Source organism: Narcine bancroftii, chromosome 2 (genome assembly GCF_036971445.1).
Source record: "Narcine bancroftii isolate sNarBan1 chromosome 2, sNarBan1.hap1, whole genome shotgun sequence".
In the NCBI taxonomy this organism is placed as follows: domain Eukaryota; kingdom Metazoa; phylum Chordata; class Chondrichthyes; order Torpediniformes; family Narcinidae; genus Narcine; species Narcine bancroftii.
This window is the reverse complement of record NC_091470.1, coordinates 244365443-244388559: the sequence shown is the minus strand read 5'-3', so window position 1 is coordinate 244388559 and position 23117 is coordinate 244365443. Positions and strand designations below refer to the sequence as shown.

At 42.4% G+C, this 23117-nt stretch overlaps 1 protein-coding gene and 1 pseudogene across 24 annotated transcripts in view; one reads left to right on the top strand and one right to left on the bottom strand.

Moving 5' to 3' along the window:
- sugct (succinyl-CoA:glutarate-CoA transferase) overlaps window positions 1-23117 on the bottom strand; it is a 544214-nt gene that overhangs the window by 391553 nt on the left and 129544 nt on the right. The gene's annotated exons all lie outside the window — the stretch shown is intronic.
- On the top strand, window positions 4293-21169 carry LOC138752222 (signal peptidase complex subunit 2 pseudogene; annotated as a pseudogene).

The window sequence follows — 23117 nt, the reverse complement described above, 5'->3', positions numbered from 1 at the left end:
CGACCCCTGCAGCACCGACCCCTGCAGCACCGACCCCTGCAGCACCGACCCCTGCAGCACCGACCCCTGCAGCACCGACCCCTGCAGCACCGACCCCTGCAGCACCGACCCCTGCAGCACCGACCCCTGCAGCACCGACCCCTGCAGCACCGACCCCTGCAGCACCGACCCCTGCAGCACCGACCCCTGCAGCACCGACCCCTGCAGCACCGACCCCTGCAGCACCGACCCCTGCAGCACCGACCCCTGCAGCACCGACCCCTGCAGCACCGACCCCTGCAGCACCGACCCCTGCAGCACCGACCCCTGCAGCACCGACCCCTGCAGCACCGACCCCTGCAGCACCGACCCCTGCAGCACCGACCCCTGCAGCACCGACCCCTGCAGCACCGACCCCTGCAGCACCGACCCCTGCAGCACCGACCCCTGCAGCACCGACCCCTGCAGCACCGACCCCTGCAGCACCGACCCCTGCAGCACCGACCCCTGCAGCACCGACCCCTGCAGCACCGACCCCTGCAGCACCGACCCCTGCAGCACCGACCCCTGCAGCACCGACCCCTGCAGCACCGACCCCTGCAGCACCGACCCCTGCAGCACCGACCCCTGCAGCACCGACCCCTGCAGCACCGACCCCTGCAGCACCGACCCCTGCAGCACCGACCCCTGCAGCACCGACCCCTGCAGCACCGACCCCTGCAGCACCGACCCCTGCAGCACCGACCCCTGCAGCACCGACCCCTGCAGCACCGACCCCTGCAGCACCGACCCCTGCAGCACCGACCCCTGCAGCACCGACCCCTGCAGCACCGACCCCTGCAGCACCGACCCCTGCAGCACCGACCCCTGCAGCACCGACCCCTGCAGCACCGACCCCTGCAGCACCGACCCCTGCAGCACCGACCCCTGCAGCACCGACCCCTGCAGCACCGACCCCTGCAGCACCGACCCCTGCAGCACCGACCCCTGCAGCACCGACCCCTGCAGCACCGACCCCTGCAGCACCGACCCCTGCAGCACCGACCCCTGCAGCACCGACCCCTGCAGCACCGACCCCTGCAGCACCGACCCCTGCAGCACCGACCCCTGCAGCACCGACCCCTGCAGCACCGACCCCTGCAGCACCGACCCCTGCAGCACCGACCCCTGCAGCACCGACCCCTGCAGCACCGACCCCTGCAGCACCGACCCCTGCAGCACCGACCCCTGCAGCACCGACCCCTGCAGCACCGACCCCTGCAGCACCGACCCCTGCAGCACCGACCCCTGCAGCACCGACCCCTGCAGCACCGACCCCTGCAGCACCGACCCCTGCAGCACCGACCCCTGCAGCACCGACCCCTGCAGCACCGACCCCTGCAGCACCGACCCCTGCAGCACCGACCCCTGCAGCACCGACCCCTGCAGCACCGACCCCTGCAGCACCGACCCCTGCAGCACCGACCCCTGCAGCACCGACCCCTGCAGCACCGACCCCTGCAGCACCGACCCCTGCAGCACCGACCCCTGCAGCACCGACCCCTGCAGCACCGACCCCTGCAGCACCGACCCCTGCAGCACCGACCCCTGCAGCACCGACCCCTGCAGCACCGACCCCTGCAGCACCGACCCCTGCAGCACCGACCCCTGCAGCACCGACCCCTGCAGCACCGACCCCTGCAGCACCGACCCCTGCAGCACCGACCCCTGCAGCACCGACCCCTGCAGCACCGACCCCTGCAGCACCGACCCCTGCAGCACCGACCCCTGCAGCACCGACCCCTGCAGCACCGACCCCTGCAGCACCGACCCCTGCAGCACCGACCCCTGCAGCACCGACCCCTGCAGCACCGACCCCTGCAGCACCGACCCCTGCAGCACCGACCCCTGCAGCACCGACCCCTGCAGCACCGACCCCTGCAGCACCGACCCCTGCAGCACCGACCCCTGCAGCACCGACCCCTGCAGCACCGACCCCTGCAGCACCGACCCCTGCAGCACCGACCCCTGCAGCACCGACCCCTGCAGCACCGACCCCTGCAGCACCGACCCCTGCAGCACCGACCCCTGCAGCACCGACCCCTGCAGCACCGACCCCTGCAGCACCGACCCCTGCAGCACCGACCCCTGCAGCACCGACCCCTGCAGCACCGACCCCTGCAGCACCGACCCCTGCAGCACCGACCCCTGCAGCACCGACCCCTGCAGCACCGACCCCTGCAGCACCGACCCCTGCAGCACCCCACTTACCACTGTCTGCCAATCAGAAAAAACACCCATCTATTCCAACTCTATGCCTTCTGTCAGTTAAAACACTCCTCAACTCATACCAATATACTTCCACTAAATCCATTCACCTATATCTTATTGATAAGTCTCTTGTACAACACCTTATTAAATGCCTTTTGCAAATCCAAATATACATTAACTTGTTCCCCTCTATCTACCACATCGATTACATCCTCAAAGAACACCAAATTTGTCAAACAAGACCGGCCCTTTCTGAATCCATGCTGCATCTGCCTGATGGAACCCCTTAGTTTTAAACGTCTTGCTATTTCATCCGTAATTACAACTTTGAGCATTTTCACGACTACAAACGTTCAGCTAACTGACCGATAGTTACCAGTCTTCTGCCTAAATCCCTTTTTAAGAAGTGGCATGACAGTTACTGTCTTCCAATCTGCCAGAACCTGCCCAGAATCCAGATAATTTTGGCAAATCACTACTAATGCATGGACTATAACTCCTGCCATTTCCTTCATTAACCTGGGATGCATCCCATCAGGACCAGGGAATTTGTCCGCTTTCTGTCCCATTAGTTTGCTCATCACTATCTCTTTTGTCAAGGCCTCACCTCCCTTCACATCCCTAACACCATTCTTTGGCATGCTGATCATGTCTTTCACCGTGAAAACTGACACAAAATATCTGTTCAATGTCTCGGCCATTTCCTCATTACTCAATATTAATTTTCCTTTCTCATCTTCCAAGGGACTAATATTGACTTTAGCCACCCTCTTCTATTCTATACATTTATTTAAAAAGTTTATATCTGTTTTTATATTTTGTACTAATTTACCTTTATAATCCTTCTTTCCTTTCCTTATTTCTCATTTGGTTGTCCTTTGTTGCCTTTTTAAGTTTTTCCATTCCTTCAGTTTCCCACTATTCTTGGTGACTTTATTCACACGAGCTTTTAATTTTATACTTTCCTTTATTTTCTTAACGAAGGCTGGCTTTTTCCTCTCTTACTGCCCTTATTTTTTTAAAAATGGAAATATATTTCCATTGAACACTGAAAAATCTGAAAGTCTTGCACTGTTCCTCAACTGTTCTGACAACTAGCCTGTGTCCCAGTCCATGCTGACCAATTCCTCACATCCAGTTGTAGTCTCCCCATTCAAGCATAATACACTATTTTTAGATCTAACTATTGCACCCTCCATCTGTATGAGAAATTCATTCATACTATGATTGCTTTTTCCAAGACCTAACTACTAGATCATTAATTTTACTTATCTCATGGCACAATACTAGATCTAAAATAGCATTCTCCCTTGTTGGTTCGTTAACATGCTGCTCAAGAAAGTTATCACAGATGTATCCTCCAGATCAACTCAACCAATTTGATTTTCCCCATCTACATGGATTTTAAAGTCCCCCATGACAACTGTCATTCCATTCTTACATGCCTCAGTTATCTCTTGGCTTATTGCCTGTGTCACTGTGCTATTGTTATTTGGTGGGCAATAGACAACTCCCACCAATGATTTTTTTTTTCCTTTTACTGTTTGTGATCTCTACCCAGATGGACTCAACATACTGCTCCTTAGATCTTACATTGTCTCTCACTATAGCTCATGTTATTCTGTTGTTTTAAGAAGGCTCCAAAAATAAACCAAGAAATTAAAGGCCGGTGAGCCTGACGTCAGTAGTGGATAAATTATTGGAGGATACTCAGAGATTAGATATACAAATATTTAGAGAGCTAAGGGCTTATTAAGGATAGTCAGCATGGCTTTGTGCATGGTAGGTCATGTTTAACAAAACAGTTTTCTGAGGTAGTTTCCAAGAAAGTAGATGAAGAAAAGGCTGTGGATATTGTCTACATGGACTTTAGTAAGGCCTTTGAGAAGGTCACACATGGGAGGTTAGTTCAGAAGGTTCAGACACTAGGTATCCATGGTGAGGTTGTAAAATAGATTTGAAATTGGCTGAATGGGAGAAGACAAAGAGTGATAGTGGATGATTTCTTCTCAGACTGGAGGCCTGTGATTGGTTGCGTGTCTTAGGGATCAGTGCTAGGACCAATGTTGTTTGTTGTCTATATCAATGATCAAAATGATAATGTGGTAAATTGGATCAGCAAGTTTGCTGATAATACCAAGATTGGAGGTGTTGTGAACAGCGAGGAAGGCTTTCATAACTTGCAAAGGGGATCTGGACCAACCAGAAAAATGGGCCAGAAAATGGAAAATAATGCAGAAAACTGGGTAACTGGGTAAGTAAATACACAGACGATACAAAAATAGGGAGAATGGTGGATAGTGAGGAAGGTTTTCAGGGATTACAGAGGAATTTGGTTTGTCTGGAGAGTTGGGCTGAAAGATGGCAGATGGAATTTAATGTAGAGAAGTGTGAGTTGCTTCATTTCAGTAAAAATAATCAAAATAGGACATATGTAGTAAAGGGGAGGACATTGGGGAATGCACAAGAACAAAGAGATCTTGGAGTTATGGTGCAGCATTCCTTGAAGGTGGATTCCCATGTTGACAGGGTGGTTCAGAAGGCATTTGGTATGCTAGCCTTCATAAATCATAGCTAAGAGTATAGGAGCTGGCAAGTGATGCTGCAACTATTTAAAGCATTGGTGAGGCAAGGTTTGGAGTATTGTGTTTAGTTCTGGTCTCCAAATTATAGTAAGGATATAGATAAGATAGAGAGGGTACAGAAGATTTACAAGGATGTTGCCTGGCTTAAAATACCTAGAGTACAGAGATTGAAGAGGTTAGGACTTTATTCATTGGAATATAGATGGCTGAGAGGGGATTTGATAGAGGTGTTTAAAATTATGAAGGGAATAGATAGACTAGATGCAAGTAGACTCTTCCCCCTGAGAGCAGGGAAGGTTGAAATAAGAGGACACAAGTTGAGGGTAAGGGGGAAAATTTTAGCAGAAATATTAGAGGATGCTTCTTCACTCAGAGAGTGGTGGCTGAATGGAATAATCTTCTGGAGGAAATAGTTGAGGCAGAGTCAATTCTTTCATTTAAGAGGAGGCTGGATATATACATGGATAAGAGGGAGTTAGAGGATTATGGGCAGAGAATAGGTGGGGGGAGCTAGCGGAGTTGTTTGAGTGACCCGAAGTGGCCTGTTTCCTTGCCATAAACTGTTAAAATTAAAATTAAATTGTCTGGTGTTGCACTTTGAAAGGACAAACCAGTAAACGATAGGGCACTGAGAGTGTGAAGGAACAAAGGGATCTGGGAAGACAGATACACAATTCCCTGTAAGTGGTGTCTCAGATAGACAGGGTTGTAAAGAAAGTTTTGACATCTTAGCCTTTATAAACCAAAGTACTAAGTATAGGAGTTGGGATGTTATGTTGAAGTTGTTTAAGGCCAAATTTGGAATATTGTGTGCAGTTCTAGGTGCCTAACTACAGGAAGGATATCAATAAGATTGAAAGAATGCAGGATGTTACTGGGTCTTCAGGGAAAGGTTAAGACTTTATTTCTTGGAGCAAAGAAGAATGAGGGGAGATGTGATAGAGGTTAACAAGATTATGAGAACCATAGACAGAGTGGGTGCGAGTAGGCTTTTTCCCCACTTAGATTTGGGGAGATAAATAAGAGAGGTCATAATTTTAAGCTGAAAGGGGAAAGGTTTAGGGGGAACAAAAGGGGGAAGTTCTTCACTTAGAGTGGTGGAAGTGTGGAATAAGCTACCATCTGAATTGGTGTATGCGAGCTCAAACTTGTGTTCTAAAAATAAATTGGATAGATACATGGATGGGAGAGTTCTGGAATGGGAGTAGGTCAGTGGGACTAGGGAGATGATGGTCAGCACAGACTGGTTGGAATGAATGGCCTGTGCTGTAGAATTCTATGGTTCTAAGCAAATGACCTTCCAAGGAAAACTGAAGTAGGATAGTATCAAATCAGAATATTTAGAAACCAGCAAAGGATGACTAAAACTATAAAGAAAGTTAAATACAGTGTATGAGAGTAAACCAGCAAATAATATAATAGACATCAGGAGCTCCTACAGATACTATATATCGAAAGAGGAATTAGCTAAAGTAAACTTTAGTGCCTGAGGATGAGACCAGGAATTAATAACAAGAAGCAGAGATTTAAAAGAATTACAGTGGATCATTCTTCAAGGTAATGTCCTCTAAAATATTCCCATAGCAATAGGCTTCTAAGCTGAAACATAAGAAGGAGGAACTTAAAGTTAAACCTGATGGCTGCACCTTTGTGTTTTGAAGGATGTAGCTGCAGATATGGTGGGTATAATGGTCGCAATACATAAAAATTCCCTTCATTCTTGAGGGCATCCAGAGATTGGAAAACTGCATATGTAATTCAGGTATATCCAACTTTATGAAACTTGAGTGTTCTTATGAAACTTTTTGTAAGCTGAAATGGCGTAAATCAAAGACCCATTTACTACTATTGGGGGCTATTTTTGTAAAAGCGAAAACCCATTCAAATTCTTTCGTTAAAGCAAACATAGGTTTCTTTGTAAAAGCTAATTTTCAAAAATTGAGTATTTATAAAACGGGGTATACCTGTATTGTTATTCACAGAATAACATGAAAAGACTATGAGTAGAGCAAATGCTGTATTATGAAAGGAAAATGTTTGACAATTTGCTACAATTCTGTGAGGTTCTAACAAGCAGGGTAGATAATAGGGAACAAGTAGAAATAACATATTTAGATTTTCAAAAGGCATAAAATATTGTGCTATTTAAACTCTCTATTGCAGGCAAAATCTTCGCTAAGATTCTCCTAAATAGAATAATACCTAGTGTCGCCGAAAATCTTCTCCCAGAATCACAGTGCGGCTTTCGCGCAAACAGAGGAACTACTGACATGGTCTTTGCCCTCAGACAGCTCCAAGAAAAGTGCAGAGAACAAAACAAAGGACTCTACATCACCTTTGTTGACCTCACCAAATCCTTCGACACCGTGAGTAGGAAAGGGCTTTGGCAAATACTAGAGCGCCTCGGATGCCCCCCAAAGTTCCTCAACATGGTTATCCAACTGCACAGAAACCAACAAGGTCGGGTCAGATACAGCAATGAGCACTCCGAACCCTTCTCCATTAACAATGGCGTGAAGCAAGGCTGCATTCTCGCACCAACCCTCTTTTCAATCTTCTTCAGCATGTTGCTGAAACAAGCATTGAAAGACCTCAACAATGAAGATGCTGTTTACATCCGATACCGCACGGATGGCAGTCTCTTCAATCTGAGGTGCCTGCAAGCTCACACCAAGACACAAGAGCAACTTGTCCGTGAACTACTCTTTGCAGACGATACCGCTTTAGTTGCCAAGCAGAGCCAGCTCTTCAGCGCTTGACATCCTGTTTTGCAGAAACTTCCAAAATGTTTGGCCTGGAAGTCAGCCTGAAGAAAACGGAGGTCCTCCATCAGCCCCCCACCCCCCCACATCTCCATCGGGCATGCAAAACTCAAAACGGTCAACCAGTTTACCTATCTCGGCTGCACCATTTCATCGGATGCAAGGATCGACAACAGACTCGCCAAGGCAAATAGCACCTTTGGAAGACTACACAAAAGAGTCTGGAAAAACAACCAACTGAAAAGCCTCACAAAGATTAGCGTATACAGAGCTGTTGTCATACCCACACTCCTGTTCGGCTCCGAATCATGGGTCCTCTACCGGCATCACCTACGGCTCCTAGAACACTTCCACCAGCGTTGTCGTCGCTCCATCCTCAACATTCATTGGAGCGACTTCATCACCAACATCGAAGTACTCGAGATGGCAGAGGCCGACAGCATCGAATCCACGCTGCTGAAGATCCAACTGCGTTGGGTAGGTCACGTCTCCAGAATGGAGGACCATCGCCTTCCCAAGATCATATTATATGGCGAGCTCTCCACTGGCCACCGAGACAGAGGTGCATCAAAGAGGTACAAGAACTGCGTAAAGAAATCTCTTGGTGCCTGCCACATTGACTACCGCCTGTGGGCTGATATCGCCTCAAACAGTACATCTTGGCACCTCACAGTTCGGCGGGCAGCAACCTCCTTTGAAGAAGACCACAGAGCCCACCTCACTGACAAAAGACAAAGGAGGAAAAACCCAACACCCAACCCCAACCAACCAACTTTCCCTTGCAACTGTTGCAACCATGTCTGCCTGTCCCGCATCGGACTTGTCAGCCACAAATGAGCCTGCAGCTCACGTGGACATTAACCCTCCATAAATCTTTGTCCACAAAGCCAAGCCAAAGAGAAGAAGAAAGAAGAAGGTACCACATAATATAAGAGTGCACAGGCTAGGGGTGAATATAAATGTATGGATAGGTGAGTTACTGTCAAATAAAGACAGCTAAGAAAAACAGGGTTGAAATAAATGGGATACATATAGATTGACTATCAGTCACCGGAGTGCCACAGTGATCATTACTATTTATAATTGATGTTTTGAGTGAAGGGATTGAGTCTGTACTATAATAAAATTTGCAGATGTTACAAAAATATTTAAGTTGTGACGTGAACACAAAAAACTTGAAAAGGCATGTGGATTAGTAGTGGGCAAAATATTGTCAGGTGTGAGAAATTATGAGATCAACTTTAGAAAAAAGAATAAAAGAGCAAATACAGTAGTTGTTTACATTTATTGAAACAGCAAAATAATGAGTAACTGCGAGTAGACTCCACTTAGACTAGGAGAGATAAATACAAGAAAATGTGGCTTTAGGGTGAAAGGGGAAAGGTTTGGGGAAATTTCACAGAGAGGGGAAGGAGTGTGGAATGACCTGCCATCTGACATGATAAATACAAGCTCACTTAAGTTATAACAATAAACTGGATAGATATATGATGGAAGCAGTCTGGAGGGTTATGGAATGGGTGCAGGTCAGTGAGTCTAGTGGAATTATGTTTCAGCGCAAAACGTAGTGTTCTATGGTTCTAAGAAATGCACGAGCAAGATTTTGTTGGGAAAGAGGGTACTAAAAAGCCAAATGCTCAGTCAATCCAAAACATTTAAATCAGGAGAGATTGTGGCCTGAAGGGTGTGACAGATTAAGTTATATTTTATATTGTATATAGATTCATTTTAAAGGAGATGAACTGTGGCAGGTTTTTTTTTAAAGTGTAGGTCACAAACACTTCAAAACAGATCTCATTTAAAATGCCAGAGCTCTACTCAAGTCCAGGCTCTAGGTGCCTTTTCAAAATGCCCATAAGGACTTCCTAAATAGGTGTTAATTGGACATGCTCTGGAGTAATGGATTATTGTTTTGCAAAACCACAGTCTGCCTGAGTGCAGTTGGCTTTTCTAAGCGGATCATATGGTTTTGTGCGAGTGTGTGAGTGAGAGAGAATTCAGTTTTACAGCACCAGCTGGGACAAGCTGGAAAGCTTGTGGAAAAACCCCATTTTAAAGAAAGATTGTGAGTGCTTAGTTGAGCCTGGTCAAAGCCCTTGTGGTCCATACAAAAGGAGATGGCTGGCTGTATAATGTTTTATTTGAAATCAGGGTGACCTGAAAGAAAGAGATTATCATCTGGAAAACCCTGATGGGGCAAGTTTCTTCAGCAAGACACTGAAGTGGCTGAGTTAAAGGAATCATTTGTGGGTGTCCAACGAGCAACAAATCTCTCTCTGAATACCAACAAGAACCTTCCTGAGCAGTAACCATTTACCTTTCAAGCATCAAAGCCTGGTGAAATTCATAAATGTTAAATACGTGCACAGTTTAAGAATTGCCTGCAACCAGTGAATTTGGAGGAGTGAGAAGTGAGGTTGGACTGTGAATCAAAGAACTTTTCGGAACTTACGCATACATTACATATAAGTGCGCTTCGAATTAGAAGGGGGTTAAATTAGGTTAAGTTAATAGTAATAAGTTAAAGTTTGATCCTGTTTTCATGTTTAAAGATAATTAAAAGAAACTTTTGTTTTAGTAACCATTTGTCTTGATGCATTTCTATTGCTGCTGGGTTTTGAGGTCCTCTGGGCCCATAACAAGGGGAATTAGAATTTGAGGAAAAGGTTCAGATATGTGGATTCCATCATCTACAATGTTCTCTGTTCCACAAAGCACCTTTGAAATGCAGACATGGAATTAATTAGCATTAGTTGGTTTCAACTGGTATTCACCACTCATGAAATTTCACTCTTTGGGTCTGCATGAAGGAAATAAACAGCAAAATTAATGCTGGGTTGTTATAATCTTGTAGTGAGGTTGCAGTACAAAATATGTACATATGAAGTGTGGATTAAATGTACATTATGATCTAGCACAATCCTATTAGTGTCATAGATTATAATATCATGGAAATAGGCCCTCAACCCAGTTGGTCCATGGCAAACAAATTGTCTGTATCAGCCAGAGTATGATCCTCTAACTTTTTCCTATCCATGTACCTGTCTCTTCTTTCTCTCTTTGGCTTGGCTTCGCGGACGAAGATTTATGGAGGGGGTAAAAAGTCCACGTCAGCTGCAGGCTCGTTTGTGGCTGACAAGTCCGATGCGGGACAGGCAGACACGATTGCAGCGGTTGCAAGGGAAAATTGGTTGGTTGGGGTTGGGTGTTGGGTTTTTCCTCCTTTGCCTTTTGTCATGAGGTGTCTTTTAAACATTGCAATTGTATTCCCCTCCCCCCACCACTTCCTTTGACTGCTTATTTCACATAAAAGTGTGAAAGTGGACCCTTTTAAATATTTCCCATCTTATTTTAAATCTATGTTCTCTAGTTTTTGATTCCATATCCAGAAGTAAAAGGCTATGACTATTTATCTTGTCTATGCCCCTCATAATTTTATATGCCTCTATAAGATCACCCATCAGCCTCCGATATTTCTGGGAGAGAAAGAAGTCCCAGACTACGCAGCTACTCCTTATAAATCAAGCCCTCCAGTAACATTCTCGTGAATCTTTTCTGTACCCTTTCCAACATAATGATTTATTTCCTATGGCAGGGCAAACAGAATTGGACACAATATTCCAAGAGTGGACTTACCAATACTTTGCATAGTTGTTACATGACATTCCAGTTTCTGCACTCAATGCCATGACTGATGAAGGCAATCATGTCAAACATCTTTTTCTTCACCCTGCTACCTGATTTGCCACTTTCATTGAATATGCACCTACTGGTCTCTCTTTGATTTTCTTCACTCTTCTATGAACTCACCTCCTCCTCTCAATGCCCCACTGATGAAAGCTTACCTTGTAAAGATAGATTTCTTTCTCCAGGAATTTAGCTCAATCTGCTTGATAAATTAGCCAAATATTCTAAATTCCATCCAAAGTGAATGGAAATTTAGATTTGACAAGCAACATGACAGTTCCCTACTTAATGGGTGAGATTAAAATCTCCCCTCTATTCTGCATTTCTCCAACTCCTGATTGGTTTTAAGCAGTATTGCATAAAGTAGATGGAACCAATTATCCTGACTACTGTCAAAATCCAAGATTGCATTTATTTAAATGTACATAAAAGAAACAAAAATGATTTCCTTTGCCCTGTAAAAGGAGAAAAGAGGGTGCTATTAGTTGAGCGTCACAACGAAGAAAGGAAAGAGAAACAAAAGAGAACCCCTTCAGAGACATCGAGTGTCTGTGGATCCCATTGCCTCCTCCTATGCAACTGCTTCCAGTGCACTTGAAACCTCAAAAGCCACAAGTACTCATTTCTGTCTAGTGGTGAACCCAAGCCCGAGGCATCCATGTCACACTTCTCGGCTCCAGTTTCCAAAGCTGTCAGTACCGTCCTTGGAGAATCACAATAGGAGAAGCAGGTCGACTGGCTCCACAAGCCCACCCTAATAATCTTACTTTTCTCTTGATGAATAGCTCAATAAAATAATAAATGCTGGGCCATTATACTTGGTTAGTTCCCTTGGTTTCTGAACCTCTCCTAAGAATTAGATCTGGGCCATCAACTTCATTAAGTACAGGATTTGAATTTTCTTCAGTGTTTAAAACCACTTTTTAACTACCTCATCCAAACTCATTCAAAATCACAGTGCTCGGTTTTGAAAAGTATGAAAAGACAAGATGGGAAATGAATGTGTTGCTGGTGTCAAACAAGTTTCATGGCTACCAGACACCATTTTGGCTAGCTTTGAGGATTAATTCATCTTTGGCTAATTGCTGTAAAACTCTACAATATGGTAAGCTCAAGCTGAATAGTTTATTCAACTGAACCTGGGTCAACAAATAACTTCAGTATTTCTGTACCATTAGAAAAGTGCTGCTTAAATGAATACTGAAGGTTTTTCACAATTGCTGAAGAGGATTGCTGAAATACCACCCTGCTCTCAAAATACTTGCGGGTAGGTAAGTAACTTCAGGGATCATTTTGTGTAAAGAACTGTTTCAATCAAGAATGAAAAGGCAATTTGGCTAGTGAAGTCAGGAATAAGTTCTCGGCCATAGAGACATTCATTGTAGAATCAGGCACTTTGATGTGCTATGTCCATGTTGACCTTCTGGTACCTATCTATAATAATCTCATTTACCAGCACTTGGTCTGTAACCTATTGTACGACAGCAATTCAAGTGCCTATCTAGATACTTCTCCAGTGTTAAGAGAGTACCGGTCTCCAGCAAATCCTCAAGCAGTGCATTCCAGATTTCGTCTGCCTTCAGGGTTAAAAAGTTCTTCTTATGAACTTATCTAAATGTTTTTCTGTCTATATTTTTTTTTATAAGAAATATTTTTTTATATATTGAAGCTGAAAATTCATGTAATTGAAACTGGCAGTGAGATAAACAAATGACAAAAATACTTGCCATTCTCTAGAAAATATTTAATTATTCTGCAAGTTAGCTTTGACCTCCAGTAGTAGATTCTGAAACCATTCCTGGACAAAATCCCTGCTGAGCCATCTCAAATCAGTGTGATGAAGTACCTCATGTCAGTCTGCATTAATTTCTTCTAAATATGTTTCAAATCACTGGCACTTGAACACACAAAATTTAGCATGGCAATATCAATGTTCCTTGTGTTCTGCAACCAAAATCTTTCCCACAGATTTTACAGGTATGTAATAAAATTATACTTTGTGTGGTGGTGGGGGTGGGGGTGGGGGGGGTGGAAAGAGAGCATGTTCATGCAGAGGATCTGAGCAAATGTGTTCTGAAAGAGCTCACCAGGAAAAGTATTAAGAAATGGTTTGAAAGTTCAAAAATCATAATTTCATCTTCAAAAATTGATAAAACTAGTACGAAACAACCAAGGCAACCAAAAACAAAAACTGGAGAAACAGCAGCTCTGCCAGGGACATCACATGAAAGACTGATGGGGAGTGGCACAGAAGTGGTCTTGGGAACAGCTGAACACAGCTGAGCTGGGGGTACAGCTCAAGATACAGCCAATATCATTTTTTTATTATATTTTTTATTTTTTCAAAAATATACATAAAATCTTCAATAACACAATATATTAAACTTTTCTTTCAAACAACAACAAATAAAACATTCCCTCCCTCCCTCCTTCTATACATACAAATCCACACACTGTCAGAGCTTACATATCACTAAATATATAGAATACAGTTGGGGAAATCACTTTTGGGTAGGTATAATATCAGCATTTATATTGCTTTCTCTTACTGTATTTGGGCCTCTATGTGGACCAGGAACTGGCCCTGCTTGTATCGCCACATGGCGGGGAAGCCATGGGGAAATGGCGTCATCAGATGTTTCTCTCTGACTCAAGCATCCTTTCCAGCGCCCACTCTGGGCAGCACTTATGATGTCACAATGCACCAGGTGACTGAGCTCATGCTGCCCTTAAAAGGGTGCGCTGAATTTGAATAAAAACAATCATTAACAACCCTCAGTGTGGCAGCAGTGATTTCTTTCAGCTCCAGCAAGTGCCAGTCTCATATTTACTCTTTAAAATATGTGATTTTTTTCCCCATAGGTATACAGCTGTTCATTTCCACAGTCCATTGCATTAAAAGTAGCAGGGAGTTGGACGTCCAAGTGATTGCAATTTTTTTTTGCTACCGCCAATGCTATTTTTATAAATGAAATTTGATACTTAGTTAATTTGTTGCTCATTTCAATAAAATTGCCTAGTACATACATCTTTGAGTTGCCCACGAAGGCCACTCATTATCCTGGTTAATTTTTCTGTAATATCTTGCCAAAATGGCCTCATCTTTACGCACGACCACATTGCATGTCGAAAAGTTCGTATTTCAGTTCTACATCTGAAACATCTCTGAAATTTCTGCTTTTGATCTATGGAGTAAGATTCTGTGGAGTAAGATATAATCGGTACAGAAAATTATACTGAACTAATCCATATCTTGCATGTATAACTGATGTCATACACCACTCTGACCAGCTTCTTTCTGAGATTACTACACTCAATCTGACTCCTATTTTTCCCTTGTCCTCTGTAGCCTGGTTTTACACTTTCACTTTGGAGAGCATAATACATTTTTGTTATAAATTTGGGTGCATTCCCCATCCATACCATTCATTTCATTAGTTTCACATGAGGTCATCGCTGGTCCCCATCTTTCTCTTAAGAATGATCTTAACTGGATAAAACAATAGAAAGTCACATTGGCCACTCTGTATTTATGTTTTAGTTGTTCAAAGGACATAAGAGTTCCTTCTGTGTAACAGTCTTTAATAACCAGATAACAATTATAGCATGGAAACATGCCATCTCGCCCCTTCTAGTCCACACTGAACCAAGTACACTCCTCTAGTCCCACCTATCTGCACCTTGCCTATAACCCTCCATTACCCTCCCATCCATATACCTATCCGATTTTTTTCTTAAATGACAAAAAGGATCCTGCTGCCACTACTTCTCGCAGAAGCTCATTCCATACAGTCACCACTCTCTGAGGGAAGAAGTTCCCCCTCATGTTACTTCTAAACTTTTGCCTCTTAACACATAACCTCTTTTTTCAACCTCTCCTACCATCTAGGGAAAGACGCTATCCACATCAACTCTATCTATCCCCTTCATAATCTTAAATACCTCTATCAAATCCTCCCTCAACCTTTTACGCTCCAAGGAATAAAGACCCAATCTGCTCAATCTTTCTTTATAATCTAGATTGTGAAACCCAGGTAACATTTTTGCAAGTCTTCTCTGCACTCTTGTTGATTTCCTTCCTATTACTCGGTGACCAGAACTGCACACAGTATTCCAAATTTGGCCTCACAAATGCCTTGAATAGTCTCAACATCACCTCCCAACTCCTGTGTTCTATGCTTTGATTTGTGAAGGCCAGCATACTAAAAACCTTCTTTACCACCCTATCCACATGAGATTCTACCTTCAGGGAACGATGAACTGTTATCTCTTGATCTTTCTGCCCCACTGGATTCTCAAATAGTCTAGGAAGGTTATTTAATGTAATACATATAGATAAGTCTCCAGGTCCTGACATGGTTTTCCCCAGGACCTTGAGAGAAGTTAGTGAAGAAATAGCAGAGGCTCTGGCAGTGATTTTTCAAATGTCATTAGAGACGGGTATAGTGCCGGAGGTTTGGCATGTTACGCATGTGGTTCCTTTGTTTAAAAAGGGTTCGAGGAGCAAGCCTAGCAATTATCGAACTGTAAGTTTGACGTCTGTGGTAGGTAAATTGATGGAAAGCGTTCTTAGAGATAGTGTATATATAAGTATATGGAGGGACAGCGTCTGATCAGGGACACTCCACACGGATTTGTGCATGGAAGGTAATGTTTGACCAATCTTGTTGAATTTTTTGAAGAGGTGACCAGGAATGTTGATGAGGTTAGAGCAGTGGATGTTGTCTATATGGACTCCAGTAAGGCCTTCGATAAGGTTCCGCATGAGAGGTTAGTTAGGAAGGCTAAGTCCTTTGGTATTAATTTGGAGATAGTCAAATGAATTCAACAGTGGCTGGAAGGAAGGTGCCAGAGAGTAGTAGTAGATAATTGTTGGTCAGGATGGAGGCCGGTGACAAGCGGTGTACTTCAGGGTTTGGTACTGGGACCGTTGCCGTTTGTCATATATATTAATGATCTGGAGGATGGGGCAGTAAATTGGATTAGTAAATATGCAGATGATACTAAAATATGGGAAATGTGGATGATGAAGAGGGTTTTCAAAGATTGCAGAGGGATTTAAACTGCTTAGAGGAGTGGGCAAAAATATGGCAGATGGAGTTTAATGCTGATAAGTGTGAGGTGCTTCATTTTGGAAAGAATAATCAAAGCAAGACATATGTGGTAAATGGGAGGGCATTGAAGAATACAGTGGAGCAGAAAGATCTCGGAATAATGGTGCATTGTTCCCTGAAGGTAGGAGCGCATGTGGATAGGGAGGTGAAGAAGGCCTTTAGTATGCTTGCCTATATAAATCAGTGCATAGAATATAGGAGTTGGGAAGTAATGAAATTGTACAAGGCATTGAGGCCAAATTTAGAGTACTGTTTGCAGTTCTGGTCACTGATTTATAGGAAGGATATTAACAAGATAGAGAGTGAAGAGAAGATTTACAAAAATGTTGCTTGGGTTTCAGCATACAAGGAGAGACTGAACAAATTAGGTCTTTATTCCTTGGAACGTAGGAGAGGTGTTTAAGATAATGAGAGGGATAGATAGAGTTGATGTGGAAAAGCTTTTCCCATTGAGAGTAGGAGAGATGGATACAAGAGGTAATTGGTTGAGAGTTGACGGGTAAAGGTTTAGGAGTAACATGAGGGGGAACTTTACTCAGAGTGGTTATTGTGTGGAATGGGCTTCTGGGAAAGGTGGTGGAGGCAGGGTCAATTTTGTCATTTAAGAAAGAGTTGGATAAGTATATTGATGGGAGGAGGACGGAGGGATATGGATTAGAGGAGGGTACTTGGATCAGTGCGGACCAGAAGGGCCAAATTGGCCTGTTTCCATGCTGTAATTGTTATATGGTTATATGGCAAAATTCAAACTGAATCTAGGCATTACAGTCTCCCTGGACGTGGAATAAGCATTTGACCATTTGGAATGGTCCTTTCTATTTAAAACATGGAAAAATTTAGCACTGGCAGAACATTTGTAAACTGGATAAAAACTTTACATCATAAGCCACAAGCTAAAATTATAACTAACAGCCAGATCTCAGCAGTGTTTCCCTTGAGTAGATCGAGTAGCCCAGGATGCCCCCTGTCTGCAGTGCTTTTTATACTAGCAATTGAACCACTAGCAGGGATAATAAGAGAGGATTCAGATATAAAGGGCTCCAAAGTTGGACAAGAAGAACATAAAATTAGTCTATTTGCCGATGATGTGCTATTGCACCTATCAGACCCAGTTAAATCTTTGGAAAAATTACAAGGAACATTAGAAAAATGTGGAAGAGTATCTGGCTACAAAGTAAACATGGACAAAAGCTAGAAAATGCCATTGACATGTTGACATTGTGAAAGGTATCAAAAAGGAAGTAATTTTTTTTAAAATGGAAGACAAATGGAATAAAATATCTTGAAATGGCAACAGACAATAATTTTCAGAATCTGTATAAACTGAATTATGTTCTTCTTTTGGGAAAGATAGGGAAAAACCTTCACAAAATGGAGAGATTTACAGATTACTTTAGTGGGAAGGATTAATTAAGTCAAAATGAAAGCAATGACAAGACTACAATATCTTTTTCAATTGTTGCCTATTCTGTTACCTAAAAATTTCTTTAAATTATTGAATAATCATATTAGACAGTTCCTATGGAAAAACAAGGCACCAAGAATTGCATTGGAAAAACTGACATGGGACTACAGGCTGGGAGGACTTGCACTTCCGGATTAAAAAAATATACTACCTAGCTGTACGGGCTAGATTTCTCTCAGCCTTCTTTGTGGAAGACAGAACCCCCCTCCCAACTTTCTTGGATTTAAATGGGAATTTACTCAATGGGGAGGGGAAGCAAAGGATTTTATCTATAAATGAAGAGTCTAATCACTAAAAAAAATTATTCCATACTAATACATATAATCAGAAAGTAAAAGGAAATTAATGAATGTATAGGAAAAGAAAGTAGGAATATCAATAAAAGCTCCACTGTGTAAAAATATGTTATTCCCTATGAACATAGGCAATAGAATATTGAATTTGTGGTATCACAAAGGATTAAAGACTTGTACACAGAAGGAACACATGTCCTTTGAACAACTAAAACATAAATACGGGGTAGCCAATGTGACCTTCTATTGTTTTCTCCAGTTAAGATCATTCCTAAGAGAAAAATGGGGACCAGCGTTGACCCCATGTGAAACTAGTGAAATGAAACAAACGGTATGGACGGGAAATGCACCCAAATTTATAACAAAAATGTATTATGCTCTCCAAACTGAAAGTGCAAAACCAGGCTTACAGAGGACAAGGGAAAGATGGGAGTCGGATTGAGTGTAGTTATCTCAGAAAGAAGCTGGTCAGAGTGGTGTATGACATCAGTTATACATTCAAGATAAGGATTAGTTCAGTATAATTTTCTGCACCAATTATATCTTACTCCACAGAAGTTACATAGATCGAAAGCAGAAATTTCAGAGATGCGTTTCAGATGTGGAACTGAAATAGGAACTTTTCTACATGCTGTGGCCGTGCGTAAAGATGAGGGCGTTTTAGCAAGTTATTGCTGAAAAATTAACCAGGATAACAAGTGGCCTTCGCAGGCAACTCGGAGGTATATCTACTAGGCAATTTTATTGAAATTAGCAACAAATTAACTAAATATCAAATCTCATTTATAAAAATAGCATTGAGGGTAGCAATAAAATATGTATTGCGATCACTTGGAAGTCTAATTCCACTCTACTTTTAATACAATGGACTGTGGAAACGAACCTATGGGGGGAAAAAAATTACATGTAGTTTAAGGAATAAGTATGAGACTTTTGTAAAAATCTGGCAGCCATACCTGGACCACATAAAGGCCCAAATACAGTAAGAGAAAGGAATATAAATGCATACCCAAAAGTGATTTTCCCAACTGTATTCTATATATTTAAAAGACATGTTATCTCTATCAGTGAGTAAATTTGTATGTATAGAAGGAGGGAGGGAGGGAGGGAATGTTTTATTTGTTGTTTGAAAGAAAAGTTTAATATATTGTGTTATTGAAGATTTTTTATGTATATTTTTGAAAAAAATCAAAAATAAAATATTCAAAAATAATCATACTGATTTAGCTGTGGCCTTGACCACCCAGATACTGATTGAGATGCATCGTTTTCCCATCATTGACAGTGCTTGTCTATTAAAATGTCAACAATTTTCAAATTCCAAACTCAAAAATTATGTGTAATATTACATTTGTTTTATTACATGAAAATAAATAGTATCTGATCTGAGGAATAGAAATTCTTCACAGGAATATTCCCTTGATGAGATTTATGAACTGTCTCCTCAATGCCTGCCACTGCTGATCCAACTCCTTTCCCAATCAATCATAGCCATCTCTCGTCTCATATTCCATTTCCCTTCCTTATGTCAGAAATACAAGAACACTGGAGAAACAGATTCTAATATCCTCAAGCTCAGAGAAGTACATAAACTGCAGATATATGGATATGAAATAGTATCGAAGTTTACATGAAATTAAAGAATTTTTTCCACCCAATTAATTTTTTTGTTTTTTTTAAATGAAATGTGCAAAAGCAGAGCCAGGGAAAGCTTGTTCTAATTTGGTGTTCCTTTAACTCATACTTCAACTTTTCTTGAAGCCAGGGGTCAGGCAGGTTAAGTTTGCCAAATGTGGCTCAAAAATTAAAGCATAGAATAAAAAGTCCTTGAGGAGAAATTTATAATTTTCAATATATTTTGTGAAAAAAAATGAACAAGTGGGCTAGCTCAACAAATCCTTTTAAACGTCCTCAATTGTTACAGGCTTCAAAACTTGATGTTAATATTCATAGGGTCTAAGACTATATGTAAAAGTAGTGCTGGTTGCAATTAAACACAGGAAGGATATTGAAAACTTCCTAAGCATAATAACCACAACAGAAGTAAACGAAAAAGCATAATTGAAACCACATCGAAAACCCACATCCTTATTATTTACCAGTAGCATCCAAAGGACATTGTTAATTTGCAGAAAGCACAAAGGTCTTGACTTTTAAAACTTGAAATCATCCAGCTCCAAAACATGAAAGAACACATCTGCCTAAGGTTAAAAGTTTAAACAATGCCGACAACACAAAAGCATTTTGCTCCACAGAAATGCAAACATGCCAATTATTCAAACAAAACTAAAATTATTTTCTCTCCAAACTTTTACAAAAACTTGCATTTGTATAACACCTTTCATAATCTCCTCCAATGAATTATTTTTTGAAAAGTAGACACCATCCAACGACATGATAGTTGTGGGCCAGGTATCAAATAACAAAGAGCTTTCTCTCCAAATGGAAGATTGATGACAAGCCAGTCGGCAGCCTCTCCATAGCCGACTATGTGGAGTTCCACCTTCTTCCAATAATTGATGTGGAAGTGAAAAATGCCTTGAACAATATTACCAAAAAGGTTATCCTGGAGAAGGGCAGATATAGGGAAAATTATGATTTGATTGATGATCAACTTCTCATTTGCAGAATCTCCTGCCTCTTTGCAATAGTTATCCTGATCTGGGATTTTAAGCACTCTTTTCCAGAGTCGAAGGATGTTCTTGCTGGTTGTGTTCTTTCCTATTTTATTAGGATGGGAGTTCTTACATTTTATACTGCCAACAAAGAGAGAAGCATTTTTTAATTGCTATGCACAAATCTCTGCCAGATTGGATTCCGGTGATAGCTGGCAACTCTCATCACCTCTGAGGAGGTTTTGAAGGCTATGCACATCAAGGTTGATTTTCATTGATGGCCAAACCAACGAGAAACAGGAAAGGGAATTTACCATGTCCACTGAATATCTCTCCAACGAATCCAGAACCAAGGTTATGGATCTGTTTGAGCCAGAAGTATTAAACTGCATGATTCTTTAGGGAAAAAGATGAAATAAGAGTTTGTGTGCTTTGCATTCTGTTGTACTGCAGAGATCATACCCAAGAAATTTTATTTTAAAATAAAGCAGATGACAGGAAGGTTGGAAGTATTGCGGATACTGTAGAAGGTTGTTGTAGGTTACAATATGATATAGACAGGATACAGAGTTGGGCAGAAAAGTGGCAGATGTCGTTCAATCAGCTCAGTGTGAATTGATGTATTTTGGAAAGTCAAAATTATAGGCAAAGCACCTGATTAATGGCAGTATTCTGAACAGTGTGGAGGAACAGAGGGACCCTGAGTTTCAAATCCATAGATCTCTCAAGGCTGCCTCACAAGTTGATAGAGTAGATAAGAAAACTTATAATATGCTGGCCTTCATTAGTCAGGGGACTGAGTTCTTCAAGAATCATGAGGTAATGTTGAAGCTCTATAAAACTCAGGTTATACAATTCTTGGAGCATTGTGTTCACTTCTGGTCACCTCATTGAAGGAAGGATGGGTAAGCTTTGGAGAGGGTGAAGAGGAGATTTACCAGGATGTTGCTTGGATTGGAGAACATGCATTATGAAGCAAGGTTAACAGAGGTTGGGTTTTTCTTTTTGGAGCAAAGAAAAATGAGAGGTGTCTTAATAGAAATTGACAAAATTATGAGACACATAGATAGTGTGGACAGCCAGCACCTTTTTCTCAGTTTATAGGCTCACTTCCCTATGAATTATGCAAGAAAAAAAAATGGAGACACTACCAGAGCTTCTGTAACAGCAGCACTGGCATGGACACAGCAGAGTGGAGAGTGGAGACACAGTGCTGCTCCAGAGGGTTCATCTGCCCAGTCCTAATGCTGGCAACCTGTTAAAGGAACCGACGGTGTCTTTAAAGTAAAATCTTGCAACCACGGATCTGTACCCAAGATGGCAGCGCCTGTGCTCGGCAGTGGACACGATGAGTTGCATATTCTGGGGAGCAGTGAACTGACACAGGCACCAGAAATGAGGGGAGTGCCATCCAATGAGAAAAAGCAGAGGAGATGACCCTACAGGATCACGACCATGTGAGCAGACTAGCAAGGGGCCTCGAACACAATGCATCCTGATCATGTTTGGAAAATCCACACAGACATGGGGAGAATATACAAACTCCTTACAGACAGTGCGAGATTTGAATCCCAATCCTGATCGCTGGTGCTGTATAAGTGTTGGGCTAACCGCTACACCAACTGTGCCACCCTATTGTTTGTTCTATTACATGATGACAAAGAAATTTTGAATCAAAGCTATCAAGATTTGGTTTCTTCCACACTTCTCTCCTACTGACTATATTTTAAAAAAAACCAGAAAATATTCATGTTACGTGAGATGAAAAGAAAAATCTTTTGTGCTGTGACCCCTGGGGGGAGGTGAGGAGGGTGGTGTGTGGGGGTTAGGGCCCCTATTGAGAATGGCTGCTGTAAATGACTACAACTTCCCAAAATGGCTCACTTCACACATGTCATAATTAAATTCCTTATGCCTTTGCTCTGCTCAACTTTCCATCTGATCTACATCCTGCTGTAGTCTTATGCAACCTTATTTGCCATCTCTAGCACCACCAATTTTAATTTCATCCAGAAATTTATTAATACAAACTTACTAAACAAACTCTAACATTCATATTTCAGTTTTTAATATACAGCAAAAGTCCCAGCATTGATCCCTACAGTACACTACTAGTCATAGCCTTTCAATTAGAATAAAACCCTTCTACCACTACCTTTTGTCTACTACCAAGACAATTTTGGATCCAATTAGCCAGCTCACCTTGGATCCCACATGTCAAAACCTTCTGAATATTCAACTGGACATTGGAAGTATTACCTTTGGGGGGGGAACCTCCAATGCATTTTCTCCTGAGGCCTTTACATTCTTTCAACATCATAATGCTAAAATTACAGCTGAGCTTTACAGTATTTATGTTTTCAATTT